The 9269-nt window shown below is 42.0% G+C and overlaps 1 long non-coding RNA gene across 1 annotated transcript; it reads right to left on the reverse strand.

The window, feature by feature from the left end:
• Positions 1–4721: 4721 nt before the first annotated feature.
• On the reverse strand, positions 4722–9263 carry LOC121663388. Its single transcript, XR_006015622.1, has 2 exons — positions 9174–9263; positions 4722–7583 (listed from the first exon to the last, which is right to left on the reverse strand). It is a non-coding gene; the product is annotated as an uncharacterized LOC121663388 (long non-coding RNA).
• Positions 9264–9269: the final 6 nt, after the last annotated feature.

Raw genomic sequence — 9269 nt, forward strand, 5'->3', positions numbered from 1 at the left:
GAAGAGAAGAGAAGAGAAGAGAAGAGAAGAGAAGAGAAGAGAAGAGACAGAGCAAGCTGTCTGTTAGATTTTTCATCACAAGAGTGGCAATAGTGGAAAGACTGAAGACAGGCTTTCCAAATGGTATTCCAGATTGATGTACAACCATGGTTGGGCGTACAATAATGTACAATGATGGTTGGGGGTACAACCATCCACTAACAGGCTCTTCTGAAAAATTTGTTGGCAAATCATCAGAGACAATGACAATTCAATTAGATCCTTCTCAGAGTGAACACAGTGAAGGGAAATGTTAGGAAAAAAAGAAACAACATCAAGCAAATTCATATCATATTGAGGGGTTTGTCCCTGTTTCTGTCAGAGACACCATTATTCAACAGTATTCAAAGGAAGGCAAGCTCTTGCATTATAGTACATGTTACTAATTAAAAACAATTCTAGTTGTAATTAAAATACTTAATTCCACTGCTCTCTGGTGGCAAAGGTAGTTTATATCTTGGGTCTTTCTATTAACTCAGAGTGGGAACACTGAGGAGATTATTTGACAAAAAATGTCTTTGTAGCCTCTGGACACAAAACTGAAAGTTCTCTTGGTTAATTTCATTAGCTTAATTAATTTGGCAAACTTAATTAATTAGATTTTCATTAAAACTGACAAAAAAGAAACTAAGTACAGCTCATGTGTTGATAATGTTTTTTTTAAAAAAATGCTCATTAAAAGATTGTTCCTACCCAGACAACTTTGAAAAATGTTCATAGAAACTGAGGTGTTTTATGTACCAAGTTTGTCTTTCAGTCTGTTGCCTTTCTGATTCTTCTTAGATGACTTTAGAAGAAAAACCTTATCAGCTGGCAGACCACAGACTGCAGGCACTAAATATCCTGCAGCTTGGGCTAATTTCTCTGCCTTTAACATCCTGTTTCCATGTAAACGTCTCTTCAGGACAAGCAAAAAGGGGGAAGTGAGACTGAGATACACAAAAAACAATTGCCAGAATAACAAAAAAGGAGTTAAACTTGGGTCAGCTTTTACCTTTCCTTGAAGACTTGCTTGTGGAAACCAGCCATGGAGTCAGGGAGGGAAGGTCAAGCACCAGCAGTGAGAGATCAAAACTGGTCTGAGCACCAGAATAGCTTTCAGGTTACCCCCTGAGTGGAACTAACCTCTTTAATTGCCTTCCTAAACACAGTTAATTGCAAAGTTATTTTTCTCTGATAAGCCATTCATTTCACAGAATAATTGCATAGATCTTTTACTTTGGGAAACAATACAGTTATTTTTCTTTCACCAACAGGATTTCAAAATAAAGTGGTCAGTAGACAAGCAGAAGTAGATACATATATGTAAATAGGTGCTTAGTTACACCGTTTCTTAAATGAAATGCATTTGGAAAAACATTTTGTTTTCTGTTTCAAAATCAATTTTAGTTCCATGAATCTCTCTGTGTTAACCTATGTAGCACCAAGCTTTTGTTTACATCTTTGCTTACAAAAGAAAAAACCAAGATGCTTTTCTGCAGACATGTGTGACCTTTCTCTAATGTAGGCAAGTGTTTTAATTTGTTGATCTAGATATGCAGAGGCATGGATACTTGGTAACAACTGAATGCCACAGTCCGTGTTTCAGATGGGATCTCTCCCACAGTTAGCTTCTGGGCTCTAGGAGAAAAGGCACATGGAGCAAACTGGAATTTCTGGCACACAAGAGACTGTGAAAGATCCTTCTCACTAACTGCCCTGGCACAGCAGGTTTGGTAAGCTGTCATCTTGTAGTCCACATACTGGAAGTAAAGGATGCAACATCAGTGTTACAGTATTGAAGGGTGGACTTAGAATACTAGCTGAGTTTAGATCCAGCTGATGCTAGTGGGTCTAACAGCAAGCAAAAGTAAGACTTTATATTGTAAGTAACTGTCAGGATTAGTGGAAGGGTATTTTAATACTTTGGAACATATATATAATTATGGCTTGTTCCTTTGTTCTTGATAACCTTTAGTACCCTTCTCTTGAAGTTAACAAATACCCCATACATCTGCTGCAGTGGCATATATCTGTAATGTGATTCAATTCCCAGGTAATAATTTTGTTTCAGGTTATAGAACTCTGGCTGTGACCAAAAGGCAGAGTTATAAATAACAGTAAGTGTGTTTACTCAAATATGCAGTGGACTTGCACAAAATTGGTACCATTTGGGGAAATTAGAGAAAAGAATGGTGGAAATAAATAGTAATTGATCCATTCAGAACCTATTCTAATCCTGGAGCATACCAGTATGTGATAATGCTACACTGGATGGCTTTTGCACTAATTCTGTAATTAAAGTTGAGATGATTATTCTTTAAAGCAGTCCGTCATTTTGTTTATCCTTGAGGGAGATTACAGCATCTTATTCCCCAAATTTGGGCACTTGGTTTTCTTCAATTTTCAGTGAGTATTCCAAGTTTAATTTGAAATAAATTTCATTAACATATTTTAGCATGCATTTTAACTTTTCTATGACTTGAAGGGTCTTATTAGTGGAATGACACAGACTTTTCAAATTGTACTAGGTGAAAGTTTATTGAATTCAAGTGCAAAATTTAAAAATTTTTTTTTCTTGCTACACTTCTGCATTAAAAATTCTTGATATAGTCATTAAATGTTATGTTTGTTAGAAACTATTGTGGTTTAGGAATGGTACACCCCAATCCAGTGCCCCCACTGAGACTCTTCAAACCACATGTAATTTTCTTGCTCCCCTGCTTCGCCTCTCCGTCTCCCCCTGCAGCGGGCTGGAGGGGAGAATTGGAGGCACAAAGGCAAACATCATGGGTTGAGATAAGAACGAGTTACTGGAAACAGCAATGAGATAAGAAAAAAAACAGTAACTGCAACAATACTGATGACAGAGGGTACAAAAAAAGAAATTATTCACATTGAAAACCACCCCAACAATATCCGGTGGGCCCTCCACCACATTTACTCAACCAGAAGGAATCCCTTCTCCCTGGAAGAGACTCCCTTTCCCCGTCCCCAGCAATGACATGAGGTTGTATAGAATAATGTTGGGGTCCTACTGCAAAAAATTAACCCTGTCCTGGTCAGAACCAGAACACAAATTAATAGGATGAGGACAAAACTGACTAAGAGAAAGGTGTCAGAGATAGGAAAACATTAAGGATTTAGGCAGATGGTGACTCTGCAAGTGGCTAAGCTGATGCAAAGCAGTACTATGGTGTTTTTGTGCAATGAAAGATTGTAGGTACAAAAATGCTGTTAGTGAGGATCTTCTTGTTAATTTTCTAAGTCCGTGAGAGACTTTTCCCTCTCACAGAAGAGGTAGCAGGGAATGTAAACAACCAAGCCACCTGCAACCTTGGAAAGTCTTGTTTATGGTATAGTAGAAAATATTTTGATAATGGATGTTTTAGGATTTTGGCCAATCACCCCCAAGGGGTGGCTGGTCCTTTGTCCAATTAGACTATGAAGAAAAAAGTCTATAAAAGAGTTTGTAAAATAATTAAATAAATCAATCTTGCTGCACAATTCCTGCCTGATGGATCTTCTCCTCCTCCTCCTCCCTATAGCTGCGGGACACGGTGACACGGTGATATACCGTAGGAACCAGGCCTGCGGTAATAAAAGATGATGAGTTTTTAATAAAAAGCTCAACTAAGAAACACTCAAGGCATCTGTAAAAAGGATGTATGCATCTTGCAGCCTCAGTTCATATCTACAACACCCTAATGCAGATAACTTAACAGTCTCTTAACTGAGATTCTTGGTAGTTTATCCACCATTTCCTTTGCCACTTCTTGGCCCATATCCAGCTTAATACCACAACCCTCTGCTTAATTTAGCATCCCTTCAGATCTGCCAGCAGGAAAACCTACACAAGCTCTCCTACAGCTGACTCATTCAAATTGGATGGGCTGGTTTAGACAGCTTAAATAGAAAACCTGTTGACCATCTAACGGTTTAGTAAGCCTTCAATTGAGTATCTCCTCTGCAAGTGTAAATGTTCAAAGGGGAAAAACAAAGAGGAGTTTAGAACAAGTTCTTGATAATTTTCCTTATCTACTGGCACAGTTAGGTGCTGCAGATGAAATTTCTCCTTGACAAATGGTGTGTTTGTCTAAGGCTGAGGAATTGACTTGATGCAGAAGTTTCTCGTTTGTATTTTGGCTCATACAGAAAGGGCCACATCAACTGCTCTTCCTTTACACCTTGCTCTAGGTCTTAGGCTCCTCCACTGAATGATTATTACCTCTGACTGAAGACACAGCCAGGTCAAGAGCTTGGGTCACTTTTAAAAGCATTTGAGTAATACCAGGCATCACCCTTCCAAAACAGTTTGACATAATAATCAAGCACTGGAAGGAGCCTTCTGGGTCAAAAATTTCTACAGGTTTCCATGTCATACACCCCCACCATGAATTCATGAAGTTCCACTCTAAAATCATTGCCGTGCTCTGTAGTCACTGCTCCTGTTAAAAAGTTTCTTCAAGGACCCCGTTCTGATATTCAGAAACCATCCCTAAATTTCCAGTTTCAGTTAGTTGTAGGCTGAGTCTTTTGATTGTTGTGGTGTGCTGACCCTGGCTGGACACCAGGCACCCACTAAAGCTCCTCTATCACTTGCCTCCACGGGGGAGAGAAAATATAATGAAGGGTTCATGGGTTGAGATAAGGCCCAGGAGAGATCGCTCACCAAATACCATCATGGGCAAAACAGACGCATCTTGAGGATATTAGCTGAATTTATTACTAACAAAACCAGAGCAAGACAATGAAAAGTAAAGTAAATCTTAGAAACACCTATCCCCCCACTCCTCCCTCCTTCCCAAGTTCTACTTCCTCCCCTTCAGTGGCAAAGGGAGGTGGGGAATGGGAGTTATGATCAGTTCATCACACGTTGTTCCTGCTGCTGCTCAGGGAGAAGAGTCTTTCTCCTGCTCCAGCATGTGGTCCCTCCCAAGGGAAACCGTTCTCAATTAACTTCTCCAACGTGAGTCCATCCCATGGGCAACAGTTCTACACGAGCTGCTCCACTCTTCCACAGAGTGGAAGTCTTTCAGGCACAGCCTGCTCCACCATGGATTCCCCATCAGGTCCCAAGTCCTACTAGTAAACCTGCTCCAGTGTAGGCTCCTTTCTCCACAGGTCCACAAGTCACTGCCAGGATCCTGCTCTAGCACGGGTTTCCCATGGGTTCACAGCCTCCTCTCAGGCACCCACCTGCTTCAGCATGGGTCTGCTCCAAGGCTGCAGGTGATCTCTGCATATCAGTGGCCCTCCATGGGCTTCAGGGGCACAGCTGTTTCACCATGATCTGCATTGTGAGTGCAGGGGAGCCTCAGCTCTGGTGCCTTGAGCACCTCCTGCCCCTCCTTCTGCAGATCTTAGTGTCTGCAGGGTTGTTCCTGTCCCATATTCTCACTCTGCTCTTCTATGAGCACAATTACGTCTGTGCAATAAGGTTTTTTTTCTTCTTCTTGAATATATTTTCACAGAGGTGTTACTATCATTCCTGATGGGCTCAGGCTTGGCCAGCAGCAGGTCCATTCTGGAGCTGGCTGGCATTGGCTCTGCGGGACATGGAGGAAGCTTCTGGCAGCTTCTCACAGAAGCCACCCCTGTAGCCCCCTGCCTTTCCCCCCCAAAACCTGGCCACACAAACTCAATACAGTTATAACATGCCAGTCCCATGAAGGGAAGCATTAACCAGTGTCTAGAGCATTTTGCTATGTCACAGATGCCCAGGAGTTGCCTATAGCTCCAGCCTTTCATCAGAAAGGAGCATCTCCCTGGGCAAATGGATCAGATGCATTAGTGGGACTCCAGAAAAGCAACATTTTCCCTGGAGCCCACGGACATATCACTGCTGGCTGCGGCTGACAGCACCCCATACAGATCCCCAAAGAGCATAGTCCTGTTCCTGAATCTGCCATTTCCTCTTTGTGAAGACCAAAAAAAAAAGTAAAATGGTCAGTAACTTTTAGATTAAACAAAAATCTAAACCAAAAAAAATCTAAACAAAAAGAGACAAGACTGAAAAGCAGAACTAAAACCCAAATCTGCAAACTCAGTTTCAGTATTCAAATGCCTTTGTCAGGAAAGGAATCCTTCTCAGAAAAACTTTTTGAAAAGCTGCCCAGCATTTCCTTTCTATTTTATCAACGTTCAGTTACAGTAGAAAATTGTCTTAACTATATAACCAGAAAAACAGTTATTTCAAGTATTACAATAATGATAAAATACCTGTTAACATTAATGCTACCTATTATTACTTTGTAAATGAAAGGTTATTTTTCCTTTGTGAAAAAAACATTTCAGAACTAAGCTAAGGTAACCACATGGATTCAATAAACAAAACAAATAAAACCTTAATTGGTCATGGAACTTCAAAACAGGGGAAATACCAAAATGAAGCTACATAAATTAAGCATAAAAAATAAATCTCATTTACTAGTAATATTTTGTAAGATTGTCTGTGGAGTCATAAATTCAGAGAAATTTAGCATGCAGATGAGAAATAAGGAGGAGGGAAGCAGGTAGATGAACTGTAGTGGGAAAGCAATCTTAATTTAGGATGTGTTCTGCCTAACACTGTTGAAGATCTAAATGAGAGCTCTTTAAATTGTAGATGTAGAAACAAGTCCTGGTGTGATTCACATTCCAACTTCAGATCTAACATGACATGCTGAAATACATAACTGTTGCTTAGGATAGCAAAGGAAGCTCAATTTGCTTCCCTGGTTTTTTCATAAATTTTGGTTGGGGTGCCAGAGTTAGACAGCAAAGCTTTATAAAGTCTAACATTAACAGGCAGGCTACCTTGTTTGCCCTCCCTTCAGTGCCTGAAAAATAAAACACAGTGCAACAACAGGATAAAAACACCAATTATGGAACTGACAGCCAAGGGAATACAGTAAAATGATTTGCCATTGTCTGCTTATATTTTATAGAAGTATCATAGAATAGTTTGGGTCGGAAGGTATCTTGGAAGATCATCTAGTTCCAACATGAGCATCAGTTCATGCTGGAATCAGTTCAGTCATGATCTGATTATGCTGTTTTCTGGTCTGCTGTGTTAATAACAAACATTACACTCTGAAGCAGTACAAAATAAACCCATAGCCTCCCTTTCCATAACATTAGTAGAAGCTCAGCTTTTCTGGTATCTGGAAGAATCTTCTAGAAGAATGTGTTGAAGATAGAAACTCCTATTTACTTCAGGGGCTTTGAAAGGAATTGGGACTACTTTGCCGCTTCAAGAATTGGGTCACTCATGAGCAAAACTCCATGCACTAACTCTCAGTGCAAAGCTGGCTCTCAGAAGCATATGCAGACTTAAATGTTGCAAGATGAGGCTCTGGTCCAAGCTACCATTTCACTGGAAAGAGAGAGGCAAAAACAGAAATAGAAAAGTGACAGGCAGGGAAGAGTCTGCAGAACTGTGCTCTGATGGCTGTTCCTGGGACAGGAGGAATGTGACCCCCTGTCCTGTCCTGTCCCATCCCATTGTGGTAGAACCTGCTAGCCCACACAGCTGGGCTGTTTTCATGTGACAGCCGCCATATGCAGTTCAGTCCTCCCAGGTCCTAGAAGAGACAAAAATTGAATCACAACACTGCTTTTGGGCAGTTTTGACAGTCAGAGAAGTCTGCAGCCCTAGGAGTGGTTGCTGTTCTCTAAGACTGGAACAAGCCTGGCCTCACTCATTTAAGCAAACCAGCCACTCAGTGAAGTGCATGAGTCTTATTCTAAACATAATGCCTGAGAAACGGGTCTCTGCAATACATGCAGAGCTCAGTGATTTTGCAAATGGAAGGATGTTTGCAGAAGATAATCTATTGCTGGACATGCTCTGTGGTCAGAATCAGAGATGTGTTGCAGTTAGGATGCTGATACGATTTTCTGTTTAGCCTCATCAATTGTGAACAAGACAAAGATCAGTGACAGTTTTATATTTGAACTGAAAATAAACTAGAAGACAAGGTAGTGTGTAACACACTCCAGTATGACATGTTCAGCCTCCTTTGCAAAGATGTATAAATGGCATTTCTGTAGACAACCTATATTGGTGATACAGGCAGGAGGATTTACTTTGCCTACATGTTGACTACAAGTTCAGTCCTCCACGGGTAGCTGCAGGCAGCATTAGCACATAGAGCATCTTTTTGCATCTGGCAAGAAGAAAAATTGTGCAATGATTCTGTTCCACATCCTCTGCTACATTTTGCAGATTTTGGATGTGTTTTGGAGTCACTATACAAGAGATAAGCAGATGGGTTGTGGAGAGCTCTGAATTTCATGGTAATATTTGTCCTAGACACCTTTTACTGCAAAATTACTGAATATTTTTGCTGACCAGAGCAACATCAATTCTTGCACAATAACTGCTGCCGGGTACAGTCATGGAGAAAGATAGTAACAATTTGTTAACTTTGTTGCACATCCTACTTGAAAATGTTGCACTTCACTGGTAACAAAGGTTACTTTTGTTCTAATTTTTACAGTTCCACTTATTCCTTCCATCAAGCTACTTCAAGACAAAAGCAGCGTAAATGGAGAGTCAGATGACTTCTCGGTTTTGCACATTACATCCTCTTCTCAGTAAGGCAATGGGCCCTACGCCCATCCTCACCCAGAGTTTCCAGAGGCACCCAAGAGAGAACACTGAAAGGCATCTTTGCTGCTTTTCATTTTTCATTTAACATTCAGCAAAACGATAATTTACCGTAAGCTCAGCATGCAACCTATACTTCACGTTGTGCTGAACCTCAGCCAGCAGTGACAGAATGGGAAATGAAGTAAATCACCATTCAACGTGGCCCATCCTGTCCCCAGTGCGCACTGGATGGGCGTTCATCTCTCAGCAGCACAGCTGGAAAGGGACAGTGTTTTTGTGTGCCCGGCAGGACTCGGGAGAATGCCGAGAGCCTTTGTTCTACCTCAGACAAGACCAAGATCTAATCAGGGATCTCTGACCCCTCAACCTCCCCGCTCAAGGTGGCATCGGCGGACTGGTTGACGGGAGTGCTGTTCAGCAGGGCGGTTCCGCGATTTGAACGGGGACAAGACGGGTTTCCAGGCTCGCAGCGGGCGCTGCCGGTGCCCAGCAGTCTGACCCCACGCCCCCACCCGGCACCCGCAAGCGGACCGCGCCACCGGCTGCCCCCGCTCAGCACCTTCGCCCCTGTTCGCCCACTGCCCGCGGGGCGGCTTCAGCCGGGCCGGGAGCGAGGCAAAGCGGGCGCACGGGGGCCGCCCTGCCCCGGGGGGGG

The sequence above is a fragment of the Corvus kubaryi genome, unplaced genomic scaffold, assembly GCF_017639235.1.
Source record: "Corvus kubaryi isolate FWS band 111438036 unplaced genomic scaffold, C.kubaryi_AGA036_p1.0 129, whole genome shotgun sequence".
Lineage (NCBI taxonomy): Eukaryota > Metazoa > Chordata > Aves > Passeriformes > Corvidae > Corvus > Corvus kubaryi.